This window comes from Dreissena polymorpha, chromosome 16 (genome assembly GCF_020536995.1).
Source record: "Dreissena polymorpha isolate Duluth1 chromosome 16, UMN_Dpol_1.0, whole genome shotgun sequence".
In the NCBI taxonomy this organism is placed as follows: Eukaryota; Metazoa; Mollusca; class Bivalvia; order Myida; family Dreissenidae; genus Dreissena; species Dreissena polymorpha.
The window spans coordinates 2,918,763-2,935,675 of NC_068370.1; the positions used below are offsets into that span (position 1 = coordinate 2,918,763).

The window sequence follows — 16,913 nt, forward strand, 5'->3', positions numbered from 1 at the left end:
AACCTTAAAACAAACAAAGATAGGACAGGGCACATGTTTTTTGAGTTGCACAGACAGTTTTTTTTTGTTTACTTCGGCTTGGGACAGGTAGCTTGTCTACTGAGGTCTGATTAAAAAAACTGCCCTATTTCCTCATAAAGATACCATTGTCAGGCGATACTGAGTCAAGGTCCTTTAATTCAGGCTGGGCAAGACTGGCTAGACATTGATGGTAAGAGGTCAGCACTCTTTAAAGTAAAACAAACAGTGCGTTTCAACTGTAGATTTTTCACTTGTTTTACAAAATACCAAGCCTGGTTTACCAGCATCAATGAGGAAATGTTGGTACTTTCAAATGTTCTTCAAGGGTATGAACAACTGGGCAAGAAAAGTTTTCCAATCGTATAGGTGCACAGGCTTCTCCAAATCACCAATCATGTTTGGCACATTAAGTCCAGACCTTGAGGAGGTGGATACAGTCTCAGCAACAGCTTCGATGGTCTCTGAATCACAAAGTTTGGAAAAGTGTGAGGCATGAACATTGGTTAAATATTGCAGAGCTTTATTTCCTTCTTAGAGATTGGTAGTTTTTCAAACATTTGATAAGCTGGTGACTCAAATGTTCACAATTTAACTATTTAACTAAACTATTTTTTCACAATTTATAACAGTTCTCAACTCATTTTTTCACAAAATGAGGGGCAAAACGCCACTTCACAATGATGAAAAAAAGTCCATGTATTAAAAACATTTCTTATGAATACGGGAAGTAATAATTTTGCCAGTGCTCATTGCAATATGTATACTAACATTATCAGATGGTAAATCATTATCTTCTGATGAATATACCTACACTTTGACTTCCATAATTCAAAATGCCAATCAGGCTAGAACTTGATGTGGCCGCAGTCACCATCATCGAGTATCTCATTCGAGTGTGCAACCTAATTGAAAATGGAAAGAATATTAACATTTTCACAATCTGTAAAAAAAAATAATAAAACTTCAACACAAATATTATGTCTATTCTAAGCCCTTCTTATTTGTTAACCAAACAAAAAGCATTCCCAAACATTTTTAATATCAAATGTTCCATTGATTAATATGAAATCTATTTTAACATAATTATATTTAAATAAGGAGTGATTTTTTTTTTTTCCAAAATTTTATCCTTTAAGATGCAAAAATGGTACCAAGTTTTCATGCAATAACATTGTATGCATAAGTAAAAGTTCATACCAACACTAAAACTCCACAATGCATACCAAAGTACACAGTTGTTCCTATTTTGTTCAGCAGTTGTCAAAGTAGAAAACTGCCTCTTCCTCCCCTAGGCCATAGTGAGTAAGCTAGTAATGCACATAGCTAACAACAGTGTTGGCACCTCCTGGGTGATTCACCCTCATTCGCCAAGTAAAACACCTGTTTTCCTGCAAAAGAACAAGAAATGAAAATAAGAGCAAACTGACTATAATTATTATTTGATACAGAAATATGTATTTCATATTTCACCTAAAATAATGACAGTCACACCAACACATTTTTGCATATTTAAGAACAATATGGGACATGTAACTGATCTAGAAATTAATAATCACACCTACCTGTACCTTCACAGCAAACACCAAAGACTTCACATTTTTTCGCAGTCTTGAAGTAGTTTGGTCCAACCTAAGATATATTTAAGTTTTTAAAACAATTGTAAAGATTGAAAAGATAAATATCTTTCACTTAATAATAATAATCATCATTAAAGGTGCCTTTTCACAGATTTTGGCATTTTTTAACATATTCATTAAATGCTTTATATCGATAAATGTAAACATTGGATCGTAAAAGCTCCAGTAAAAAATCAAGAATAAAATTAAAAAAAGGAAAAGAACATTGTCCGGACCAGGTTTCGAACCAGTGACGCCTGGAGTCCTGCCAGAGTCCTGAAGTAAAAACGCTTTATCCTACTGAGCTATTCCGCCGAGTACACTTACTTGACGTATTTTATACGTTATATAAGCAATCTTCATAGTTTCACAAAATTTAACGACAAAAACAGAACTCTCCAAATTATTCAATCGTTTCGCGTTGCAACGCTTTATAATTTTTAGGTTTTAAAATCGTCAAAAGATGCATATAATGGCTATATTAGACCATGGTAAATGTTCAGTATTACTGTTTCCTCACAAATATCATAACTTAAACGAAAATTTGCGAATCTGAAGCAACTTTTTTCAATTTTGTCAATTTACCAAAGCGTGAAAAGATCCCTTTAATAATAATCATAATAATTAAGTGTCTTTAGGAGTTTCGTAAAGTCTGAGCGTTATCAAGTGGAGTTTTATTACTAAAACCAATTCATCACGAGTGAGTTCATGGCAGTATTGTCTAAAAGAGATTGCTTATTGAAAGTCAATGACATCGCTGCACGGTTTGTTATGAAATGAATAACAGCCACATGCAGGATTCTCCGCCCTATGCCATGCGTCCGAAATTCGGCCCCATTCCCAATGCAAATCAGGTAGTTTTTTTCCCAATTGAAAAAAAAATCCCAATTCAAATTTTTTTTTTTTTTTTTTTATATTTTTTTTTTAACCTTAAAATATATGAGTTAACCTGACCCAGTGTAGAAAATAGAAAGTATTGCATAGTTAAATGATTTGTTGCCTTGAATTTGTTTTAAAAACTGTAAAATATGTAAATGATTATTTAAGACTTTCCTTATTTTCCTTAAAATCCGGCGCTGCGCGCGATTTTTTTCACCTCAAAAAAGGTCAGGCCTTTTCCCCAAATTCAGATTAAAAAACCTGCACTTATTACACATGTTCATAATATTTTGTAAAATTTTAATAATAAGTTATCAAAATAGTCGTTATTTACCAGTTAACGGCTTCTTTGAAATATAAGAAACACTTTTTACATGCGATAATTTTTCTCAATTGAGCCAATGTTGCGATTAATTTTTTTCCCAAAATTGGGGTTTTCACGACGCGAAATTCCCAAAATTCCAGTGTGGCGTTTTCCCAAAATGGAGTGGAAAAAGCCTGACATGTTAGAATTTGGAATTTGTTTTGCTTTTCTTGATCCTTTAATTGTTTAAATCAAACATGGAATTCTAAATAGGAACAGACACTCCATCTGTCCCATTTAGCCACATGTTAGAATTTGGAATTTGTTTTGCTTTTCTTGTTCCTTTAATTGTTTAAATCAAACAAGGAATTCTCAATAGGGACAGACACTCCATCTGTCTCATTTAGGGCTGAATCCTGATAATTCTGTTTCTGAACAGTTTGACTAATAGTTAATGTCTTCATCAGAATCTGAAGAGGGCACATTTTCATTTTAATAGTTCTAATACATGGCTTGTAATATTATCATGTATAATGCTTGATGTTTTGAAAATATTAATGTCAAGTTGTCAACCAAATTCAAATCTTCAATAAAAAATATTATTCTGGCCCTGTGAGATTTCATATGGGATCGTGCTTGCTGAACTTTCTTGTGACATATTTACAATTTAAATAAGTGCGCCATTACATTTTGTAACCAACAACAAAGTTTTCGTAGCGAAGTATTTTACTTCCGGGTTACAGTTAAGTCCGGTAATCTTGCGCGTCCGGTAATCTTGCGCACTTCGCATTTGCGAATCTCGCAGACGACGAATGGTTTTCTTTAGTGATGAAAGATGGAATTTCACATTTTAAAGAATAAACGGATTTAAAAGTTACGTATTCCATACACAATTAAATTCGATCATTACATTTAAACACCGGTTGCGTCATCCCAATACATCGTAAACGCTGGCCTTCTTACAAAAAATTCAAAATTTCATACTTTAAATTATGAATTCATAAATCCAACGTGTAACTTAGCATTCCATTGCACAATATCCGATCAGTTTTGGTATTTTTGCCATGAAAATATATCGCATCAGACGACATAGTAATCATTTCCCGCCATTCTGTCAAACCAATTTGGTATGATCTCCGCATGCGCAATTGCCTAGTTTTGATATTTTCTGTAAACTATGTAAGCATGATCGTGGTATCAAACCTGTTATGCATTTTTTTTCACGCATACCGGTACTTTTTTATTAATTGTACACTATTATTAGTGACTATATTATTTATTGATTTGTAGTGAACAAAAACTGCACTAGAAATCCACCTTTAATTTCAATGGTTTTACAAACTGATTTTAAAAATATTTTTCTGGAATGTTTTTTGTCAATAATTGGACACCATATGTCTACAATTTTGGAAATTTTGCCAAAACGAGGTCATTATACAAAGTGCGCAAGATTACCGGACACTGTGATAGTTTGAAAATGAGGTGAGTCATGTTTGTTTTGAAATCAAATCGTTCTTTTCTTCACTGAATTAATTAGATATTTTTGTGTTAATAAGCACATGAACTTATTATTTTCATAATTAATTTAGATATTTTGTTGCCAATTTATAAAAGAACATGTTTTTAAACCAATTGATCCTTAACTGCGCAAGATTACCGGACAGCATCGTTACAGTTTCATTTTCAATGTTCTCTAAATAGGACCATTGTTTACCAAAATTAATGATTGTCAAGTTTATTGAAATATCTTACCTGATTTTAACTACGATCCTTCAATTGAAGAAATTATTGTCAGGATTGATTGACAATTTATTCCAAAGGAACTCGCAAACATACGGTGAACATGTCAATGTGTAGGCTAATTACGACACGCCATTTTTAGTAGAATTCGCTCAACAAAGCAACGGTTACTTCCAACCAAATAAAAAATTATAAGTGTACATTGTCGATCAGAGCTCGGGGGCATTTCATTCTTCGAAAATATGCATATATCTCAAGTTTCAATAGGGTTTTCATAATACAATTATAACTTTATTTCCATTTTTATAACGCCGCGCTTCAGTCGACCGCGTTTGTACTGATTTCTGCTGACGACGTCACACACAATATATATATATATTGGAGAAATATGCTGTTCAAACAGTGCTAATTACATATTTTATAGATATGCCCTAGCGCTTTCAACACAGACAAGCCCCCGATGAAGACGAAAAGTCGAAAGCGCTAGGGCATATGTATAAAATATGTAATTAGCACTGTTTGAACAGCATATTTCTCCAATCTATTATTACTGCTTTCTGTTCTTGCATCCGTTTTTGGATCCAGTGTTTTAGAAAATTCATTCGTTGGTGTTTAATATTTTTTCTCAAACATATATATATATATATATATATATATATATATATATATATATATATATATATATATATATATATATATATATATATATATATATATATATATATATATATATAATTAACAATCTACTTGCGTTATTTATAGTGTGTATATCGTTATGTCCCCTATTTTTGCGATATATTTTTTGTTTCACATCGCGAAATGTTATTACCGAATATACTGAACATATGAACTTGATTTCAAGTAATGTTTTATACCAGTCGTGATATTTTAATCAATAAAAACTAACAAATGTAAAAAATACTGTATTTTATAACTTTTTTTTATATTCGTGGTTGACAGTCCCTTTAAAGGCAACTTTATATGGCATAACTTATCGCGGTGGTGTTGGTTAATAATGCTAACGGTGTACGGTATAGATGCTCTTATTTGGCGCAGCGCAATAACATTGCGTCACGTTTCATAAAATACATTTATGACAAACTATTAGAATGACTAGAGAAACTTATACTCACATGAGAGACTCTAGTGTTGGCGAATGGTATTGAAAGTTTGTCTTTGAACGTGCCGCATCGACTGCGAAATCCCAAACCTCGAACACTGAGCTATGGCGTTCTGCATTGAGTGTGTTATGTTATTGACATATCCGTCGTAGGACATTTTAGCATACACATTTTTTAAATCATTCTTTTGATGTGGCCAGAATGGAATAGCCATCCGATCTCTACTGTTCGTGGATTTTCTGTCTATTTGTAAATGTGAAATAGTGTTGGCTTCGTGTTTAACGCAATTTAATTGCGAGCAATATCAATGCTAACAAATGTTTATTACTGCTTAACACATGTTTGCTAAATATTTCCTTAAAAAAATCCCTCGAATATTGTTATCAAATATATTTAAAACCAAAATGTGGCAGTTTTTCTAAACTTTGCTATTTATATTTCTTTTTTTCTTAGCGCTTGCATTTTTCAAGAAAAAAGTTTACATTTTTAATAATAAATAAACAAAGTCCGTTTTATTTCGATTGATAAAACTCACTCGTTGGAGGGAATTTTCTCAGAAGATATTTGGCACTAGTATGGCTCCGCTTTTGGAAATCCGTTAAGCGCGTTATAATGACGCTTTTAATGAATAATCTTTATCGGTAATTATCAACACAAAACGCATCATTTTTGTTTTCGATGATTACCATTTCCAAAATTTGACATATAAGATGAAAATCGTCCCGGATTGATCTTCATGAAGGTTTTTTTGCGGTATAGGCGTAACAATTATTTTTCTTATGAACAATCTTCTGCCATAAACACTCTTAAGATACGATTCTATTGGTGTTGCAGAGGAGGTTTCCAAACAATGAGTTTAAATTTTAAAGCATCATCAGTAAAGTAGACACATTATTACCAACTCCTGGAGCAGCTGTGTATCGAGGGAAATTATTTCAGATTTACATATAATTGACCAATCACACGTAATTGCGAACAGTCATTACATTCAATTTACCAGAGTCGTTGTGAAGTTATATGAAGGTGATTCGACACAATACTCTTTTGTCATAAATACGTGATATAACGCTAAAGTAAAACGAACGATATGTTACTTGACAAGCACAATGGTTGCATACCGGCTCGTTTTACGGAACCTGGCATTTTTAAAGCAATCGCGCTCTTCCAGTTTTACATACATCATTTAGTAATAAAACATCTATCATTATTATTATTATTATTATTATTATTATTATTATTATTGTTATTATTATTATTATTATTATTATTATTATTAGTGTTGTTGCAGTTTTGTTTTTGTTCTTGTCGTCGTCGTGGTTATTGTTGTTGTTGTTGACAATGGAAGTTGCATACCTCGTAGGCTCACCTATGATGAAACACCGTGGAATAAGTTCCATGTTGGTGCCATAACATCTCTAGACGTTATATGTGTATAATAGAAATGTTATCAATATAATATTATATTTTATTTAATGCTTTCTGGTGGTTTATAGAGAAATCTCAGTGAATTAAAACTCACTAACCCTTTTTGAACTTTTTCATAGGTGTTTGGGATTAAGGAAGATTAAACAGTATATATTTTATTTAAGTTTTGAAAATATTTTTTACATAGGTATTACATGCCTTAATACGAAGAGTGTTAACTTTAAATGAAATGCAACATAATTCTACACGATACCATACAAAGTTCCATGCATTAAAGGATTGATGCAGCTTTTGACCAGCACATCCGCCACTTAGATACAACTCATGAATCAATAATGAACGATATCAGTAGGAGGTCGAAATTTACATATCTGACATGCTCCAATGTGAAACATGCAATACAATGGCTGCTTGGTGCATTGGACATAGCGAACATATTTATGATGAGCATAAAATATAACTTCCGGTTTATGGCCAGATTTGCATGCTCTTTTGGGCCGCTTTAATTGACGTGATGGATCCTGCAGAGAGCTTTTGTCAGATCGTTTGTGTCTGATTAATTTCCTCTGTATAATTGTATGAGCCTCGTTGGGGTAAAAGGTGCTTTTTGCAAGTGCAGTCCGCACAGGCCGATCTAGGTCTACACTTTCCGCCTTAATTTGATTTGTGTTGAGAAATGACTTACTTTCAACGAAAGCTTCCAAAGGAGTGTAAAGTGTAGTCCCTGATTAGCCTGTGCGTTCCAACGGAGTGGAAAGTGTCGTCCCTGATGAGCCTGTGCGTTCCAAAGGAGTGGAAAGGTTCGTCCATGATTAGCCTGTGCGTTCCAACGGAGTGGAAAGTGTCGTCCCTGATGAGCCTGTGCGTTTCAAAGGAGTGGAAAGTGTAGTCCCTGATTAGCCTGTGCGTTCCAACGGAGTGGAATGTGTCGTCCCTGATAAGCATATGCGTTCCAAAGGAGTGGAAAGTGTCGTCCCTGATTAGCCTGTGCGTTCCAACGGAGTGGAAAGTGTAGTCCCTGATTAGCCTGTGCGGACTGTACGGAATATCTGGGACGCGACTTAACTTAAAGTAAATTTTCCTTCACTGTCATAAAAAAGGATATCTTAAATTTTGTTATTACTTATATAACACATTCTATGAGAAAATTTAAGTCAACAACAAACATGTCTATCTTTGGCATGTGCAATATCGTCGAATTCATCAACTCATAAGACACCCCATTTATTTCCTTCACCGAAGATAAACGCGCAAGGGATTTATTAGTTTGCTGGAAAACAATGGGATGATTGATGCTTGAATGTCTGAACGCTCAGATTTGTTATGCGAGATGTTAAAACGTATAAGTAGACCGTTACTTGTTTAAACATTCTGTGTTGTTCGCCCGCGTCACAGTCGCGTCACACATCAAATTTAACGAAGTCGAGCTTAAATAATAATAATGATATTTTCATATTATGTTTTTTTCTATCGCGGCATTTCATACACATGGAATAATTAATGTGCGAATAAATTGCAAATTTCAATAAACCGCAGAGTAATTTGCACGACGGTCAATGGTTAACAGATATTTGTCCTGTTTAAATTTAAGGGATTTATATGTTGAACAATTTTACAAGACGAACTATTTTTTCGCAACTGTTTTATACTGAAAACGGCCAAAAGGGGACGAAACACGTAATTAGACAAACTGTCTGTTATAAGACGTAGACATATACGGTTATGCACTATACATGTATGAATTTCATAAGTATCATATATAAGTTTAATCAAGATAAAATTGCGTTTGTTGTCATTTAAATTCGCCAGGTAGAAGAGACGTGACATCGAAACTACACACTGCGGTCAAGACTAGGAGGACAATTACCATGTCATAGGAGGACGGCAGTACTTCCTATTCATCTTATGTTGAAAGAGTTGCTGTTCCGTTTCAATTACCATACTCTTGCGCTTAGTATATAAATACATGTGTGTATGTCTCTCTCAAATTGAGTAAATACTAATGCGGGATTTGCACATTACACTTTGCGCAATCAAATGATGTAGAAATGATTCAATATATTTAAAAAAATGTTTGAAATGATATTCTCACAGACTTGTAATTCCGCCTTAAGGATTTAATATAAATGCTCATTGGCACTTGCTGCACTGCTTTGGTTTAACATGTTCTGTCTTTTGTCGCGGGTTGACCCGTTTGGGTGAAAAATGTGCTGTTTTTTGTCGCGGATTGACCTGTTTGGGTGTAACATGTGCTGTCTTTTATCGCTTGTTGAACGGTAAGGGTGTAAAATGTGCTGTCTTTTGTCGCAGGATGACCTGTTTGAGTGTAACATATGTTGTCTTTTGTCGCGGGTTAACCTGGTCTGGTGTAAAATGTGCTGTCTTTTGTCGCGTGTAGACCTGCTTTGATGTCAAAGGAGCTGTTTTTGGTGGCGGGCCTCAAAACAACCTAAATATTGAGTTCAGCACTGTTGACTAACAACAAACGTGTCCGCTAGTATGCAAACATGCCTCTCCGTATGTTAATACATGTTAGTAATATTATAAAGTTTGAAGACCTGAAGTTTATTAATGACCCAGCTTCAAATATTCTACTGTGTGTTTGGGAAAATGAGAGTATCTGTTGTTGATTTGTTAAAAAAAAACAAACCCATATATGTCTTCGAAACTCATAGTAAACGGACTTTGTATTGGATTTGACTTGTTTTAGTTTAATTTCATCGTGCCCGAGAAAATTTAAATTCGCTAGCTCTGCCTGGTTAGTATTTAACCATTGAGTAGTTTAGAATAAATTGAAAGTTATTCTTATTTATTGTTCTTAAATTTGAATAGCAATCCTAAGAGCTTTTTTTCTACAATCCGTTATTTGTGAATAACTCTAGGCCAAGTGAGAATGACTGGACACGCATCGCTGTGCATTGCCCGTTCCAAGCTGGTCATCATGGTGTATTCATATGTGCCTGTTCTTGCTTTGGTGCAGAGTAATTCACTGGACATTCACCATGCCATAAATAAAGAAAAACAATTTCGTCTCCTTCCGCCGATGCTGAATTTTCAAGATGGTAATATCTGAGATGATATTCATTTCAAAATCAGCCTCTTGATTTGGTTAGCTCATAATCCATGGACAATTAAGGGTAAATTATTATATGCTTCGAAAGCATGACCGCGAATCGATTGCATTTAAATTGTCATAATTTGGTGTCGATACCATGTAAAGGACCATGCATCAATTCTTCATTATGCTTACAATCTCAAAGAAAATATGCTGTCAAATAAAGGCAAACTAAAATGCCCCAAAAGTTGTCATATCAAATGTAGCCCTTTATGTGATCATACACACAATCGTTCCCTGATTAGTGGCTATGAAGGGTTCAAATATGTCGTTTTATACGAATAACTTGCTCAAAGCCATGTCTCACCATATGCATAAAGCGTAAATAGCAAAATATACTTGTACTGTTCAGCAGCAAAGGTCGCATATCAAATTTAGTTCTTATTGTATTGTTGTTGCTTGGCAAAAGCAGTCAGGCGTGGGCAATAAACCAGCCTGATTAATTTGCGAGGGGAATTCATGGTCCGTATTTAGGAGGCTATTTACACAGGGTAAAGTCCAACAACTTTTAACATTTTTGTTTTGATGGCGGTAGATACTCGAGGGTCTTAATTACGGTCTAACAAGAGATGACAATGATTGCCTTGTGATCACTTGGTTGCTGATACTGATTTTTGCTCTTCATGGCCAATTGTGTGGATATAAGAATGTTATGGTTGAAAATTTCCTATCTCCTCGAGTGGTGCAAGTCAGCTCTGTAATGTGTCAGCTTAAAGTATCATATTACTGACACAGATATACAATCACTCGATGTGTTTCTTTCTTATATATTATTTCGAAAACAAAATCTAATGCAGATGTTTATACTTTTGCTTCTACATTTTCTTTTATTGAATCAATTTTCCATTTAATAATTACAGAATATCATGGATTGTGTCGACAGAATCAATGCGGAGTTTTAGCAAAGGACTTGATGTAACTTAAATGTTGATTTTCATGTAAATTAAAAAGAAATGAACAGTTTAATTCCTACATGCAAAAACTGCAATACCTCACTTGTTATTTAACCGCGTCACGCATACATGCGCATATAACCCATATTAGGTATATCTGACCTAGTGTAACCATAGTTACGACAGTCTAATAAGGTGGACAGCAAAATGTCCAAGGTATTAAACCAGTATCTTAAGTATTAAATCTGAATTTACAAACAGTTGTTGTCATGTCCGTTTTGTCTTGGTAATCGAAGCTTTCCCGACATAGAGGGCTAGCAATTAGATGTGTTTTACGATGCTTGCATAGTTTTTGAGCTTTATTATTTTTTATAAGCCGTAATTACTGCCTAGCGTTTTGTCACATCGTGAACTATAAATAATGTTCGTAATTGGATTGATGACGTTTAGCGAGATTTAGTGTTTTATGAGGGTTCGCCTGAAATGTAAGATTAATAAGAAATACAAAGTACCGGTAGTAATGATCTCATGAAAATAAAGTTGGTGTGTATTTTATGTAGAGTATGTTTATTATTTCTATTTCTATCTTTAAAACTATTTATCTACATTTAAAAACAATTATTAAAATGATTAATTTGTTGAAATGCCACTTAAATGTACTTCTATGTGCGTACATGACCATTCATTTAGTTGGGAAATAATATTTGTGATTGCATGCGCTTCAAGTATATAATATAATATACAAGCGTTTTAATTACGGTTCTGGAATAAAAACAAAAAGGCTTTGCATTTTAACGTTATAACGACGCTAAGTGATGGAATCAAAAACGTTGAGCTCGAGGCTTTCCCTGTTCATGTTGATCACATATAAACAGGTCAATATACACTTTTAACCTCCCCCCCCCAAATTCCTACAAAAGGTATTTCGACTGATCCTGGTAGGGTAGACGGTAGAAGGAACTTTAAAACATATCAAAAGATGTCCGAAATAGGACCTTCGGAAAGTGTTTTTGCAAGATGGCCATCAAAACCTATTTATTATCATATCTCTAACTATCCTCTATAATTTGATGATTTTGGTGTCTATACCCAGGTTTTGCGGGTCAAAGAACGCTTTTAGATCATCAGACATAGTGTAAATTTATTATGTAAGACAGCAATCGTGGCGTCAAAAATAGCCACCGCGACAATATGAAGGACCACAAGTCCATAAAATTAACTCAAAGGTGATGATTTTTTTTGTCAAACTCCTTAGTTTTGGAGACAAGGACATCACTAAGCAGTTGAATAACCATCAACATCCAATTTATGACATTCAACTGTCTACTTTCACCTGATACACAATCACCTTTGTCTGTAACATTTGTCTCATAGCGTTTAACTGTGCATGCCGTCCTACTGGTCTTCAGTACATACCGCTTGTAAATTGTTTGGATTGTCACATTTTTCAGTTCGACAAGGGCCACATACAACCGTGCAGGTCAGTCCATAGCGTCTTCAGCTGCATCACAATGAGTTTCATCCTACAGAACAGTTATAATAGATGGTTTTCAATAGGTGCAGCATTGCTTTGGGTTATGATTGGAATTAATTTGTCGTTTTCCTATTTCCATCCCCAGTCAGTGTGTTTCAAAGTATTTGCCATCCCAATCCATACCATGATTTGATAGTGTACACGTTGGCTATGACATACTGATGCGTTTGATGCTGGGGTTACTCGCTCAGTTTCGAATGTTTCGGCAGTAGCCACTTTCTTTGTGAAAGTATTATTGCAATCAAACAGATCCACCATCTATCACTTACCAAAGCATTTGCCAAGATTTTAAATATCATATTGAGACTTGTTTGGAAGGAATGAACTGGTCCATTACTTAATGATTGGAACAGGTTTTATTAATTTTAGAACAACTGACATTTAAACGATGCCGAAAATCCTTAAAGTTGAATCTCATCATGCGTAAGCATGCAAAGAGCAGCTCATTGCACACGTCGTCTCCAAAAAGGTCTTTCAAAAGGTAAATAGTATTCACTGTGTGTGCCTTTGACTGATTGTTTACAGTAGAGCGGACGAAGATGGTCTAGTTGTCCCTTTCGGAGTAATGCAGGAGCAAGATAAGCAAATCTGTACCCTCGCCGATTTACGTTTTGGTGATATGACGGGATCGTTAAACTGTTCTTTTTAAAATATGAACGTATGCATCCATTGGTGACACAACGACCTTACATCCTCTTTTAATCAAAGCTGTGCTGATCAGAGCAATCGTGTCTGCCCTGTTTTTGACACGAGATATAAGTCCTCCCTTTTGCATGAGCATTCTGCTTCTTTGGTGAAACTCACAATAGGATTTACATTTTTACCCCTTCTTTGGTTTGTGTTGTCTTTACCAGAAGGACCGTCTTCGTAACCATCAAACACAACTGTGGCTTGTCCATAATGCCTTACCATAAAATCTGCATACGAATCGGCTATTGCGTTATATGTGTCTCCCGTTGTCCATGGTTAACGATGAAGCACAGAGCCAACATCAATTACGTAACAAAATGTATCGGAAATACAGTTCATGACAGCCTCACTCGATGCGTTTTCAGCATGATCTCGAATTGCCTTAATGCTATGAGGCTTTTCTGTTTTACGAATTATGTTTTTGGCTTCAAAGAGGACAGGAGGCTAGGTCTCAGTTCATACGAAAATACTTTTTCAAGAAAAAGATCTCCAGATATTGACACTACCAGGAAACGCTGGAACAGAAGGGCTGGATTAATAGCACGGTCTTTAGCAACCTTAATAGCGGGACTATTCCCAAGAGTTTTGACTGCTTTGTCTTTTCTTTTAAATTTATTAGCAAATGCAAACTATTCTATAATACCTTTTATGATCTTGTTCCCAACCTCCTGAAATGCATGCACGTTCACATCTGACCCAGCCACTTTCACATTGACGATGTTTCTCAGAGTTGGAACAGTTGTGTAGGGTCAGCAGGTTGTAATCCTTGTCTGCATTTTCTCGAAACCAGAAGAATCTCTTTTGATGAGCGCCTCAGATGAGTATTGTTGTTGTTAATTTGTAGTAAAGGCCAGGTGCGTGATATCCTGCATCGCTCAGTTGCACTCGAATGTTACAGGTGCAGATAGGGTCAAAAGGTTTTGCGTTTCCTCGGTCACCCACTGCCGCGAGCTAGACCACCTGTGTTCTTAAGATACCTCATCAATGTTTGCTCGATGACAAGATCACTGGTTAGCCCAGCTCAGAACTGATTGCTCCTGCAAACAACGTGAAAACCATCAACAAACTTTCGATAAACGTCTTGATTCGTTTCCTTAAGGCTGCTCACTTGCTGAAGATAGCAATAAACAAATCACAGGTAAATGAAGTGCTAAGCTTCCCAAAGACGGACAAATATTCGGATACTGCATGCAAATGCATCAGTCAACACCCAGTAAGATCCGACTTGATCAACATCCTTGCCATGCTTACCATAAGCTGATAATTCAGCCATAATTAGCATGCCTTGAAATACGGGCAATTTCATATTTCCTCTTCTTTTAAGCCCTCTCAAGTTTGATCAAAATCTCTGAACATGTAGCATCAGCTAGCGTCATCCCTAAAGAAGAGAAGAGTACAATTCCTCGGCCTGAGTCAACAGTATCTGAATATCGGGATCTTCCTGTCTCATTTCGGTTATGAGCTGGCTGTGAACGCACGTGTCAACAAAAACATGGCACTGCAAAACAAGCCGAACAGCTTTCCCTGTCATAATGTGCACAATTGCATTTTCTCCACGTACAGTCGTCAGTATATTTATTTGACCATTTCCTTTCAGGGGGATCATATGGCCCCCAGCAAATTCATGAGTGTCCGAAAACTACCCGACATCAGACATCAGAACACTGTTGTTCAGGCCACTTCTTTTTGGCGCATTGATGATAATTTCCGCAGCCTTCCAATACAAAGATTGATCAAACTTAATTATGTTTGGACGGTAATGCATCATGGCAAGGTTGCAAATAATGTCCACTGTTGACAGAATGCACGACTTGTCCCCAAAGTATTTATTGATCATAGGCAAGAATTTGACTGACGACTGCCCAGGGTGCTTCTCTGATGCAAAGTATGCATCATATCCTGCCGATTCGGTGTAGCCTGCCTGAAGCTGAAGGATACTTCCAACAAAATATCGACCCTCTTGTTATAATCTAGAAATCGCGACAGTTCCGCGAAAAACTACCTTATGAAAAACATGCCTTCCAAACTGGTTCTCAAAGATATGAATTCTTGTCTTATGTCTAGTGTTCAGCTCTGAGGTCTGTTTTTAAGGAATCAGAAAGTTCGTCCGTGTGATGCAATTACATCCATCATATGAAAAGTACCTTTGCCGTCAATGTTGATAATAGTGTGGTTAACATTATTGGCGGCAAAGAAAACAGACATTTCAAACAAATCTGTATCACTACTCAGGACATTAGGTTCCACAAAATCGGCTGCTATGTTCTCAAATTTCATAACTTTTGTACATGGGCCAAATATACTTTCATTCTTGACACAACCTTCACAAAACAACAAGTATGAGGCAGTGTTTAGTGCATACTGGTCTGATATTTTTGTACAATGGTGGTCAGTATGTATATTATGTTGTTTATGACGCTTGAGCTTCAATATCGGAAATGTGTATGCAATGTTTTTCTCGGGATTATTATGAAAAACAAAACATGTAAAACTATTTTTTATAAAATTACGAAAAAAGAATGACACGTTTGAGTCAATAGTTATAAATTCGCGGTCATTGTGTTAGTGGTCATTTGGGCGCTTTGTTGGATTTTCTATTATAACATATATGTAGTGAATAAACAATTGTGATTTGGAGAAAGATAAATATGTTACGTTGGTGGTTGCTTTGGTAGCGGAAGTGTTTTTTTTTCTTTTTATCTATCGTAAGACTTCCACGAGAAGTGTTTTTTATGAATTAAGATTTATTTTAACTTTAGAAAATAGTTGTATATTAACATGTTACTCTCGAAGTTTATTCGTACAGTACTCAAAAACATCAGCAACAACAATAACAAGAAAGCACTGTTAAGAAAGATAAATATTATCAATAACAACTTGAACATTTTCTTAGCACAAAATACAGCGACAACCGCCAAGTTCTAATGTTTCGTCATAAATTACTGCTGTACCACTCATGCGGGAAATCATTGATTGTACTGCACTAAAAAAATTCAAATTATTCCAATTATTTCGTGAAGTCAGGTTTTTCCGTGTAATTATTAAAAACTGAACTTACGTCGATGACCACAACAAAGGATAAATATCTACTTCTGATGAGACCTTACGTTACCGCCTTGAAATTCCCAATTAAAACCATGACTAGCATTGATAGTGAATAGAAACACATACCTAAAGCCCAAAAGAAATAAATGTCTTTATCGACTAACATTTGGTACTTCAGTTTGGCTTGAACTTATCATTTTATTCATTCGTTTATTGATCAACGAAAATTGCCTGCTCAACTGAAACTGTTAATAGCTTTAATAATAAGGTATCATAGATACTGCGTGAAATCAATGCCCAATTTAAATATGAGCATAATAACCTGGTTATAAGATAATTAAATACACTAAAAAGGAAGAATAGTGGTACATTTAAAACAATTTAGTAAGGAAAGACCGGTCTTAATGCATGTGCGTAAAGTACCGTCTCAAATTAGCTTGTGCAATCCACACAAGCTAATCTGGGACTACAGTATCCATTAGACTTGATTTTCATGCAGAAGACAATTCCTTTAAATGATTAAGTCCATA

General features: G+C 35.2%; 1 long non-coding RNA gene across 1 annotated transcript; it reads right to left on the reverse strand.

Annotated features, from left to right (window-relative positions):
• Positions 1-1,313: 1,313 nt before the first annotated feature.
• On the reverse strand, positions 1,314-4,664 carry LOC127862068 (uncharacterized). Its single transcript, XR_008040412.1, has 3 exons — positions 4,573-4,664; positions 1,584-1,650; positions 1,314-1,409 (listed from the first exon to the last, which is right to left on the reverse strand). It is a non-coding gene; the product is annotated as an uncharacterized LOC127862068 (long non-coding RNA).
• Between the last annotated feature and the right edge of the window lie 12,249 nt (positions 4,665-16,913).